Source organism: Bubalus bubalis, chromosome 7 (genome assembly GCF_019923935.1).
Source record: "Bubalus bubalis isolate 160015118507 breed Murrah chromosome 7, NDDB_SH_1, whole genome shotgun sequence".
In the NCBI taxonomy this organism is placed as follows: domain Eukaryota; kingdom Metazoa; phylum Chordata; class Mammalia; order Artiodactyla; family Bovidae; genus Bubalus; species Bubalus bubalis.
Genome location: NC_059163.1, coordinates 69,253,268 through 69,265,675, shown reverse-complemented (window position 1 = coordinate 69,265,675; position 12,408 = coordinate 69,253,268).

The window sequence follows — 12,408 nt, the reverse complement described above, 5'->3', positions numbered from 1 at the left end:
GGTTTTGACATCTTTAATCCATCACTAGCCACCACCAGTCAGCTTTCTCCTTTATGTGGTGAGTATGATGCTGTACTAGCTGATTATAAATTTCTGTTCTCAATGAATATTATAAAATTCATATATATTTTTCTCTGTTGGTTGCATCATGCAGCATGTAGAATCTTAGTTCCCTGACCAGGGATCAAACCTGCACGCCTTGCATTGGAAGCTCAGAGGCTTAACCACTGGAGCACCAGTGTTACACTCATGCCCTGCTCTTTGTGATCCCATGGGCTGTAGCCTACCACGCCCCTCTGCCCATTGATTTCTCCAGGCAAGAATACTGGAATGGGTTGCCATGCCCTTCTCCAGGGCCAACTCAGGGATCAAACCTGGGTCTCCTGAACTGTAGGCAAATGCTCTACCATCTGAGGCACCAGGGAAGCCCCAGGGAAGTCCCCAATGTATACATTTTTGCTTATTCTGAGGAAATATAATTTTTCATCCCAATTCACTACATTTTATATTAATCTCTCAAAGGAAAAAAGAGTTACACAATAAGATATTTATAAATATCTGATATTCAAATCAACATACCTAAACAGTGTACCTTTCTTATTGAACCATGGCAGACAATGCAGTTTTGAGTTCTCTTGGAGAACATAGCTTGAAAATGTAGGCTTTGAAACGGAAGGTCTTGTGTAGTTGCTCATTATTCCTAATGTAATATTTTATTGGCTTAGACATGAGGCATCACAAGACACTTTTAGAGGTAGAATTACAGACATGTGAGACACCTAAGGCATGTATATGGGGAACATAGAGCAGGAGCAAGTGAAGCTGGAACAGGGATCACTAGTTATTGGACTCTAGTAGATATTGGGTCTCAGTTAACCTGGGCCTATGGGAATGGAGTTCTGACCTGGGACAGTACCCAGAGAACTTAGCACCTTCCAATGTGATCAGCTGAGTTACCTCAATCTTTCCTAACTCTCTATTCTTTTTCCTTTTACTCAAAGCATGGGTCACTTTTTAGTTGAACCTATGAAGGCAGGGTCATTTTATTCCATTAAATGCAGAGGTTCTGAAATAACTATGACTTTTTTTCAAACTCAAATCCAAGGAATTTTTTGTTGCATTTATTTCACTTCAGCATCATAGCTGTCAAGAGTAGAACACATGGGATCCAAACATTTAAGATATGCAAAACTTTGTGACTCAAAAAGTATCCTGCACTTGTCCTGTGTTAAAGGATTCAAGTTGCTACATCTAATTTCCATAAAATATGGGATAACATGAGTTCATATTTTTTTATTGGTCAATTTCAAAGATTTATGCACAAGAGTATACATCATAATAAGAAGCTCAAGAATCCAGTCCTTCAACTTAAAGAGAAAAAAGGACATCTCTTTTGTATTTCCAGTTATTTTTATTTTGCTTATCAAAACAAAATTATAACTATGTAAATAGTGCTATATTCTCAGAATATATTGCAGTAATGAATGTTATTGACCCTTGAATGAATATCCATATTCATGTGTCATTCAAACACTCAAAAGATTTTTATTAAAGCCTTACTACATAGAAATTAATTAATATTAAGAATTGGAAACTTTAGATTTAAGTCCATGAATTCATCAGCTCTCTTTGTGTACAAACTCTATCAAAACATCATTTAGGTATCAGATACGGAAGTTACCCATGACAATTTCCCAGATGGTGGTTAGCAACAGTTTTCTTTCATCTTTTAAGTGAACTTTTAATCATGAATAATACTAAAAAATTTCCCCCATCATCAAACTTACCAAACAAAGCACTAATGGTACTTAAGAAAACTGCAGTATGTACTTTCTCATCACATTTTCCTTTATATCTCTCACAGCGGCCACCACCCTTAAATCTCTATTTATTGTTCATTTGATTTTTAACAATTTTACCAGACACTTCATGCATGCGTGCGTGCTAAGTCAATTCAGTCATGTCAGACTCTTTGCGACCCTATTGACTGTAGCTTGTTAAGTTCCTCTGTTCATGGGATTCTCCAGGCAAGAATACTGAAGTGGGTTGCCATGCCCTCTTCCAGGGGATCATCAGACTCTTCATAAAAGAATAAAAATAACAAATGACAGTGTGAACAAAATGGTTGAAATAATTAGTTAACAAGGAAATCCTAACTAAAACCACAGTAAGATGCTACTATACATTTTTAAAAAGAGCTAAACTTAAAAAAAAATAAAAAGGAAACATCAAGTGTTGTTAAGAATCCAGTGCCATGGGACCTCTCTTGCACTTTGGAGGGAAGGTACAATGGTAGAATCATATTGGAAAACATTGGTCAGTCTCTCAAAATGTGGACATGTCCTATTGTCTGACTGAGGCAACTGGCTCCTAGCAATTTAGTCAAGAGAAAAAAAAGGGTATATTCATGTAAAAAAAATACTATACAAGAATGTTTGTAGCAACTTTACTTGTGTGTTAGTCACTCAGGGGTGTCTGACCCTTTTCATAGACTGTAGTCTGCGAGGCTCCTCTGTCCGTGAGATTTTCCAGGCAAGAATACTGGAATGGGTTGCCATTCCCTCCTCCAAGAATGTTTATAGTAACTTTTTGCAATAGCTCAAAACTAAAAATGATCCAGCTGTTCACAATCATATATATTCTATTCAATGTCCACAAATTATAGTATATTCTTACAATGGAATATTTCAGCAATTTAAAAATGTTAATCCACAACAGCAAAGATTATGAGTCTCAAAGTTATTATGCTTAGAGAAAAAAGCCAAGCAAAAACAAATTTGTACTACATGAATCATTAATATAAAATTAGAGTATTAAATAAAATATAAATAAATATAAACAGCATAAACAGTCATAAACAATATAAAACAACATATATTTATAAATAAATATAAAACAATTATAGCTTGTTTAGAATGATCAAAAACAAGTTAGTCATCACCTACAGACAGAGCAGGAGAAAGAATGGGATTAGAAAAGGGCACAAAAAACCTTTTTGTGTGATGAGAATATTTGCTATCTTGATTATGGTGATGATTTTCATAAGCTTACACATATTTCAAAACTGATCAAATTGTACAATTTAAATATCTTCTGCATGCAATTATATATATTTCAAAAAGTCATTAAAATAGATAATCACCTGATATCCACAGGGATGACATAGGAGTAGTTTCAGATCAGGGAATTGAGAAGAGGAAAACTCTATTCCTTTTATTGTACCATGTTCATACTTTTCACTCACAACTGAAATATATCATTCCTATAACCCTGAATTGTATTTAGGTTGTCATGTATATTCCTCATATTTTCTTTGTATACCTCATTAATAGCATATAATTTAATTAAATAATATATTACTTGTTTACCCAGGGATTATTAAGGAAGCAGGCTTCCCCAGTGGCTCAGTGGTAGAGAATCTGCCTGCAATGCAGGAGACTTCCAGGAGACACAGGTTTGATCCCTAGGTGAGGAAGATCCCTGGAGAAGAAACTGGCAACCCACTCCAGTATTCTTGCCTGGGAAATCCCATGTATGGAGGAACCTAGAGGGCTACAGTTCATGGGGTCACAAAAGAGTTGGACGCAATTATGTGACTAAACAAACAACAATATTTATTAAATACCTATTTATAGCAGAAAGTGTCCTAAGCACTGCGATATAGCAGAAATTAAGTTACATTCTGGTGAAAAGAGATAAGTATTAAAAACTAAAATATATAAAGTGGAATAATTATTAAAAGAATGAATGAGTGGGTGAGTGAATGAATAAATATAAATTTGTCTTGCAAGTCCAAATATACTTTAAATTTAGCTATGTTGTAGAATTTCTTCTAACAAGATAAAAAAAGTGCCTAACAGTAGTTAAAGGAAGTGTTTACTTTTATCATAAAAGGCAAACTTTGAAGCGAGGCAACTGCCATCCTTGTTCCAACTACTCAGTGTTCCATCTGTTATACTGCTCCCTCTGCCTTTCACAGTTCTAGCCCTAAAGTATTTATTTTATTATTTTTGCCTATATATTCCAACATGGCTGCCATACTATCAGACATTTAGACTTGGCTTAAAATTATCAATTCTCTCTCTTATTTCCAAATTAACTGGATAGATAAATACAGAAATCAGACAAGTTTAATATGTCTTCTTTGCTTCAGATCATCTTCACTTGGTGACATGTCTCAGCACTGTAGCCAAATCAATTCTCTAAAACACAATGCTGAATTAGACACACTGACATGTGCCCTGACCAGCTCAACTAGACTTTTGAAGACCTCCTTTTCAAGGACAGATTTTGCTATGGTGCATTTACCACCTGACTGAGCAGAGAAAACGTTTGTCCCGAGGGCAAATGCTCCAAGACCTAGGCTAAACATTCAGTTTCTTTCCCCAATTTTTCTTTCTTTCTGGGAAAGGAATAAAACAAGCAGCAAGAGCACGTAAGCAGCCTTCAGATTATAAATCAAGAAAATTTTTTGTGGAGTGTTGAAAAAAGTGGAGCCTGGATATTTGGGAAATGGATTTTTCAGTCTTAAAAGCTTTATCAAAAAGTATATATTTAATCTAGAAAAGAATCAAGAAATAGGTGGACCTAGGCAATAAATAATAGTCTACAATTAAAATAGCACTGAATTCGAAGTGAAATGAAAAAGGTTTAGAGGCCTTAGGCATATTGCAAGCCTCTCTATAATAGTCTCTGTTGTTGATATGTTCAAAGCAGGTATCATGTATGTGTTCATTATCTACTATCTATCTAAAATACCGGATCGTAAGTATATGTGTGTATATCTTAGGTTTGCATATATATACATTTACTCTGTGACAAGAAGTCTTGATTTTGTTCTTTGACAAAATGGCTAAACCTCAAAACTAGACCAATTGCTTTGAAAATATTGAATCTGAGTCAAAGTGATAACAAAATGAAAAAAAAAAATACAAAAACACCTCAAGCACTGGCAAAAAATATAAATATTCAAAGGCAGGTGATGATGTATTTTTGAAAAACTAAATAAAATCTGTACATATCTCACAAAATAAGCCATTTTTGTCTATCATTCAAGAGAAGAAAATCATTTGCCTTAGATAATGCTGCACTACTAAACAAAAAACAATTTTTTAAAGAGTATTACTTGTTAAAATTGTAATTACCTACCAATAATTTGATTTTCCCAGGTACCTCAGTGGGTAAAGAATCTGCTTACAATGCAAGAGATGCAGGCACACTGGGTTCGAATCCTGGGTCAGGAAGATCCCCTCGAAGAGGGCATGGCAACCCACTCCAGTATTCTTGCCTAGAGAATCCCATGGACAGAGGAGCCTGGTGGGCTATAGTCCATCGGGTCACAAAAAGTCTGACACACTGAAGTGACTGAGCAGGCACACACCAACCCTGTAACAGTTAAAAAAGAGAAAGCTTATTTATCTCTTGTTTTATACCACCTCTGTCTTCTTTTCTCCTTTATTCTTAGGCTGATTTAGGATCTACTATCTGCTCTTTCTAGTGATGTCCATGTGTAGAGTCTTCTCTTGTGTTGTTGGAAGAGGGTGTTTGCTATGACCAGTGCATTCTCTTGGCAAAACTCTATTAGCCTTTGCCCTGCTTCATTCGGTATTACCAGGCCAAATTTGCCTGTTACTCCAGGTGTTTCTTGACTTCCTACTTTTGCATTCCAGTCCTCTATAATGAAAAGGACATCTTTTTTGGGGTGTTCTAAAAGGTCTTGCAGGTCTTCATAGAACCGTTCAACTTTAGCTTCTTCAGCATTACTGGTTGGGGCATAGACTTGGATTACTGTGATATTGAACGGTTTGCCTTGGAAACGAAGAGATCATTCTGTCGTTTTTGAGATTGCAACCAGTACTGCATTTCAGACTCTTTTGTTGACCATGATGGCTACTCCATTTCTTCTGAGGGATTCCTGCCTGCAGTAGTAGATATAATGGTCATCTGAGTTAAATTCATCCATTCCAGTCCATTTTAGTTCACTGATTCCTAGAATGTTGATGTTCACTCTTGCCACCTCCTGTTTGGCCACTTCCAATTTGCCTTGATTCATGGACCTGACATTCCAGGTTACTATGCAATATTGCTCTTTACAGCATTGGGCCTTGCTTCTATCACCGGTCACATCCACAGCTGGGTATTGTTTTTGCTTTGGCTCCATCCCTTCATTCTTTCTGGAGTTATTTCTCCACTGATCTCCAGTAGCATATTGGGCACCTACAGACCTGGGGAGTTCCCCTTTCAGTATCCTACCATTTTACCTTTTCATACTGTTCATGGGGTTCTCAAGGCAAGAATACTGAAGTGGTTTGCCATTCCCTTCTCCAGTGGACCACATTCTGTCAGATCTCTCCACCATGACCTGCCCGTCTTAGGTGGCCCCACATGGCATGGCTTAGTTTCATTGAGTTAGACAAGGCTGTGGTCCATGTGATCAGATTGGTTAGTTTTCTGTGATTATGGTTTCAATGTGTATGCCCTCTGATGCCCTTTCGCAGCACCTACCATCTTACTTGGGTTTCTCTTACCTTGGACTTGGGGTATCTCTTCACAGCTGCTCCAGCAAAGCGCAGTTGCTGCTCCTTACCTTGGATGAGGGGTATCTCCTCATGGCCGCCCCTACTGACCTTGAGCATGGAGTAGCTCCTCTCAGCCCTCCTGCACACACAGAGCCTCCACTCCTTGGACGTGGGGTTGCACCTCTCAGCCTCCACCCCTGACATTGGGAATGGGGTCAGGGGTGGTGAAATCAGACTGATTATCAGATTGACTATATTCATTGGAGCCAAAGATGGAAAAGCTCATACAGTCAGCAAAAACAAGACTGGGAGCTGACTGTGGCTCAGATCATGAACTCCTTATTGTGAAATTCAGATTTAAGTTGAAGAAAGTAGGGAAAACCACTAAACCATTCAGTTCAGTTGAGTTCAATTCAGTCACTCAGTCTTGTCCGACTCTTGGAACCCCATGAATTGCAGCACGCCAGGCCTCCCTGTCCATCACCAACAGCCGGAGTTCACTCAGACTGATATCCATCGAGTCAGTGATGCCATCCAGCCATCTCATCTTCTGTTGTCCCCTTCTCCTCCTGCCCCCATTCCCTCCCAGCATCAGAGTCTTTTCCAATGAGTCAACTCTTCGCATGAGGTAGCCAAAGTACTGGAGTTTCAGCTTTAGCATCATTCCTTCCAAAGAAGTCCCAGGGCTAATATCTTTCAGAATGGACTGGTTGGATCTCCTTGCAGTCCAAGGGACTCTCAAGAGTCTTCTTCAACACCACAGTTCAAAAGCATCAATTCTTCAGCGCTCAGACTTCTTCAGAGTCCAACTCTCACATCCATACATGACCACTGGAAAAACCATAGCCTTGACCAGATGGACCTTTGTTGGCAAAGTAATGTCTCTGCTTTTAAATATGCTATCTAGGTTGGTCATAACTTTCTTTCCAAGGAGTAAGTGTCTTAATTTCATGGCTGAAGTCACCATCTGCAGTGATTTTGGAGCCCCCCAAAATAAAGTCTGACACTGTTTCCACTGTTTCTCCATCTATTTCTTATGAAGTGATGGTCCAGTTGCCATGATCTTCGTTTTCTGAATGTTGAGTTTTAAGCCAACTTTTTCACTATCCACTTTCACTTTCATCAAGAGGCTTTTTAGTTCCGCTTCACTTTCTGCCATAAGGGTGGTGCCATCTGCATATCTGAGGTTATTCCTAAACCAAATCCCTTATGATTATACAGTGGAAGTGAGAAATAGATTTAAGGAACTAGACCTGATAGACAGAGTACCTGATAAACTACGGATGGAGGTTCGTGACATTGTACAGGAGGCAGAGATCAAGACAATTCCCATGGAAAAGAAATGCAAAAAAGCAAAATGGCTGTCTGAGGAGGCCTTACAGATAGCTGTGAAAAGAAGAGAAGCGGAAAGCAAAGGAGAAAAGAAAAGATATAAGCATCTGAATGCTGAGTTCCAAAGAATAGCAAGGAGAGATAAGGAAGGCTTCCTCAGCATTCTATGCAAAGAAAAGGAGGAAAACAACAGAATGGGAAAGACTAGAGATCTCTTCAAGAAAATTAGAGATACCAAGGGAACATTTCATGCAAAGATGGGCTCGATAAAGGACAAAAATGGTATGGACCTAACAGAAGCAGAAGATATTAAGAAGAGCTGGCAAGAATACACAGAAGAACTATTAAAAAAAAGAGCTTCACAACCAAAATAATCATGATGGTGTGATCACTCACCTAGAGCCAGTCATCCTGGAATGTGAAGTCAAGTGGGCCTTATAAAGCATCACTATGGACAAAGCTAGTGGAGGTGATGGAATTCCAGTTGAGTTATTTCAAATCCTGGAAGATGATGTTGTGAAAGTGCTGCACTCAATATGCCAGCAAATTTGGAAAACTCAGCAGTGGCCACAGGACTGGAAAAGGTCAGTTTTCATTCCAATCCCAAAAAAAGGCAATGCCAAAGAATGCTCAAACTACTGCACAATTGTACTCATCTCACATGCTAGTAAAGTAATGCTCACAATTCTCCAATCCAGGCTTCAGCAATATGTGAACCGTGAACTTCCAGATGTTCAAGCTGGTTTTAGAAAAGGCAGAGGAACCAGAGGTCAAATTGCCAACATGCATTGGATCATTAAAAAAGCAAGAGAGTTCCAGAAAAACATCTGTTTCTGCTTTATTGACTATGCGAAAGCCTTTGACTGTGTGGAAAATTCTTGAAGATATGGGAATACCAGACCACCTGATCTGCCTCTGGAGAAACCTATATGCAGGTCAGGAAGCAACAGTTAGAACTGGTCATGGCACAACAGACTGGTTCCAAATAGGAAAAGGAGTACGTCAAGGCTGTATATTGTCACCCTGCTTATTTAACTTATATGCAGAGTACATCATGAGAAATGCTGGGCTGGATGAAACACAAGCTAGAATCAAGATTTCCAGGAGAAATATCTATAATCTCAGATATGCAGATGACACCACCCTTATGCTAGAAAATGAAGAGGATGAAAGTGAAAGAGGAGAGTGAAAAAGCTGGCTTAGAGCTCAAGATTCAGAAAACTAAGATCATGGTATCTGGTCCCATCACTTCATGGGAAATAGATGGGGAAACAGTGGAAACAGTGTCAGACTTTATTTTGGGGGGCTCCAAAGTCACTGCAGATGGTGATTGCAGCCATGAAATTAAAAGATGCTTACTCTTTGGAAGGAAAGTTATGATCAACCTAGATATTGTATTAAAAAGCAGAGACATTACTTTGCCAACAAAGGTCCGTGTGGTCCAGGCTGTGGTTTTTCCAGTGGTCACTTATGGATGTGAGAGTTGGACTCTGAAGAAGTCTGAGTGCCGAAGAATTGATGCTTTTGAACTGTGGTGTTGGAGAAGGCTCTTGAGAGTCCCTTGGACTGCAAGAAATCCAACTAGTCCATTCTGGAGAAGATAGGTCCTGGGTTTTCATTGTGAAGACTGATGCTAAAGCTGAAACTCCAATACTTTGGCCACCTCATGCAAAGAGTTGACTCTTTGGAAAAAACCCTGATGCTGGGAGGGATTGGGGGCAGGAGGAGGAGGGGAAGACAGAGTGTGAGATGGCTGGATGGCATCATCGACTCGATGGACAAGAGTTTGAGTGAACTCCGGGAGTTCGTGATGGACAGGGGGGCCTGGCGTGCTGCGATTCATGGGGTCGCAAAGAGTTGGACACGACGGAGCGACTGAACTGATCTGATCTTTATTACTATATGTCTAGAATACCAGACCATTTTACCTGTCTCTGAGAAATCTGTGTGTGGGTCAAGAAGAAACTGAACAACTGATTTGTTCAAAATTGAGAAGGGAGTACGACAACTCTGTATATTGTCACTCTGTTTATTTAACTTACATGCAGAGCATATCATATGAATTGTCAGGCTGGATGAGTTACAAATTGGAGTCAAGATTGCCCAGAGAAATGTCAACAGCCTCAGATATACACATGATACTACTGTAATGGCAGACAGTGAAGAGGAACTAAAGAGCCTCTTGATGAGGCTGAAAGAGAGTGAAAAAGCCAGCTTAAAACTCAATATTAAAAAAAAAAATAAGATCATGGCATCTAGTCCCATCACTTCATGGCAAATAGGAGGGTAAAAAAGTGGAAGCAGTGACAGATTTTGTTTTCTTGGGCTCCAAATTCACTGTGGACAGTGACTGCAGACATGAAATTAGAAGACAATTGCTTCTTGGGAAGAAAGCTATGAAAAACCTAGGTGGTGTATTAAAAACAAAGACATCACTTTGATGAAAAAAGTTTGTATAGTTAAGTCTATGAGTTTTCCAGTAGTTGTATATGGATGTGAGTGTTGGACCATAAAGAAGTCTGAGTGCTGAAGAGTGATGCCTTTGAACTCTGGTGCTGGAAAAGACTCTTGAGAGTCCCTTAGACAGCAAGGAGATCAAACCAGTCAATCCTAAAGGAATTCAACCCTGAATACTCATTGGAAGGACCAATGCTGAAGCTGAAACTCCAGTACTTTGGCCACCTGATGAGAAGAACTGTCTCATTAGAAAAGACCTTGATGCTGGGAAAGATTGAAAGCAGAAGAAGAAGAGGAAAACAGAGGATGAGGTGGTTGGATGGCACCTAACCATTTAATCAACCATTGATTTAATGGACATTAACTTGGACAAACTCTGAGAGATGGCGAGGGACAGGGAAGTTTGGTGTGCTGTATTCCATGGAGGTACAAACAGTCGGACATGACTTGGCCATTGAATAACCAAAAATTGTATATCTAAAACTCAGAAAACACATCCAAAAAATTAAAGCTGATTAACTGACATGTAATGATGGATATGAAGTTTTGCAGAAAATTATATATAATGAGTGAGGATGTGTTTGAAAACACATATAAATTAGTCTATGTCTTCCAGGAATCTGACTCTAAAATGAGGTAAAATATACAAGAGGTTTATGAAAGGAAAAGCCTGTGAGGATAAATGAGGAGTGCTCCATTTTGGGGTGGGGGGAAAACCTTCTGAACTTGATGCAGTTCTGCCTCTTAAGAAAGGGACAAAGGAAAGAAGTGAGGTTAATTAAAAAGAAAAAAGTTTGGTGAGGCTGTCAGTGCTCTTGAACCTAAGCTGTTAGGCAGAAAAATCTGTTGGCTCTCAGAAAGAGAGCTGTGCTGAGCTGATGGTTGGAAGAAGCTAATGGGACATTATTGGCTTCCCTGGTGGATCAGATGGTAAAGAATCTGCCTGCAATGCCAGAGACCTGGGCTCAGTCCCCAGGTTGGGAAGATCCCCTGGAGGAGGGCATGGCAACCCACTCCAGTCTTCTTGCCTGTAGAATCCTCATGGGCAGAGGAGTCTGGTGGTGTTGCAAAGAGTTGGAGATGACTGAGCAACTAAGCACAATGGGACATTGTGGTGTTGATGAAAAATTGGCAATGGATTTCAGAGTGTAGCAGCTAAAATAAATTTCATAACAACCCATCCCCTTCCTGCTATTGAAAAAGATCCAAAGGGGGAATTTTCATGGCCAGCTCCTCCAAAGTTTCCATGAGCTTCTATTAAGAGGAAACTTAAAAGAGGTTAGTGGGACCAAGTACAGATCTGCTGCTGTAGTTGATATCATGAGCACAACAGGTGCTTATAAACTCCCCCTACAACCCTACCATAGCCATTCAAAATGCTTTCCCTTCAGCTATCACCTCCACAGTCTTGGTAGTTAATTTGGTTTTGTAACACTTCTTTTCTGACTGTTCTTAATGTTAGATAATCATAACTTTTCATCTTTGTTTGGACTACTACAAGGTATAGATGAGTGGCTTGAAATCAAACATTTACTTTTTCACAGTTCTGGACATTGGAAGGGTACAAACATGGTCAGGTTCTTGTGAGAATTATCTTCCTGGTTTACAGATGATAGCCTTCTTGCTATGTGCTCACATGGAGAGAAAAAGAAAGATCATCCCTCTCCTGTGTTGTCTTATAAAGGCACTAATCCCATTCATGAGGGTGCCACCCTCATGACTTGATTATCTCGCAAATACCTCATCTCCTAATACTATCACCTTGAGGATTAAGGCTTCAACGTGTGAAGTTGCAGGGAGTGGCACAAACATTCAATTTTTAGTGCCATCTTAGGCCAGGTTTGTCACATGGGTTTGTTCAAAGTTACAACATGATAAGGGAGTGTGGAGATACCAAGGGGTTCACCTGTGTTACACAGATATTCCTCCCTGCTGCAGTGTATTAATGTAGCCCTGCATTCTCTTGCTGCTCAGTATAGTTAGTGACTATTGCTGCTGTGGTAACTGTCTCCTATTAAGCATGCACCATTCTTGGGAACTAGAGCCTACAATTTTGTGTGGCATGTTTTTGGCTTAGTATTAGCTAAAGACTCTGTCAACC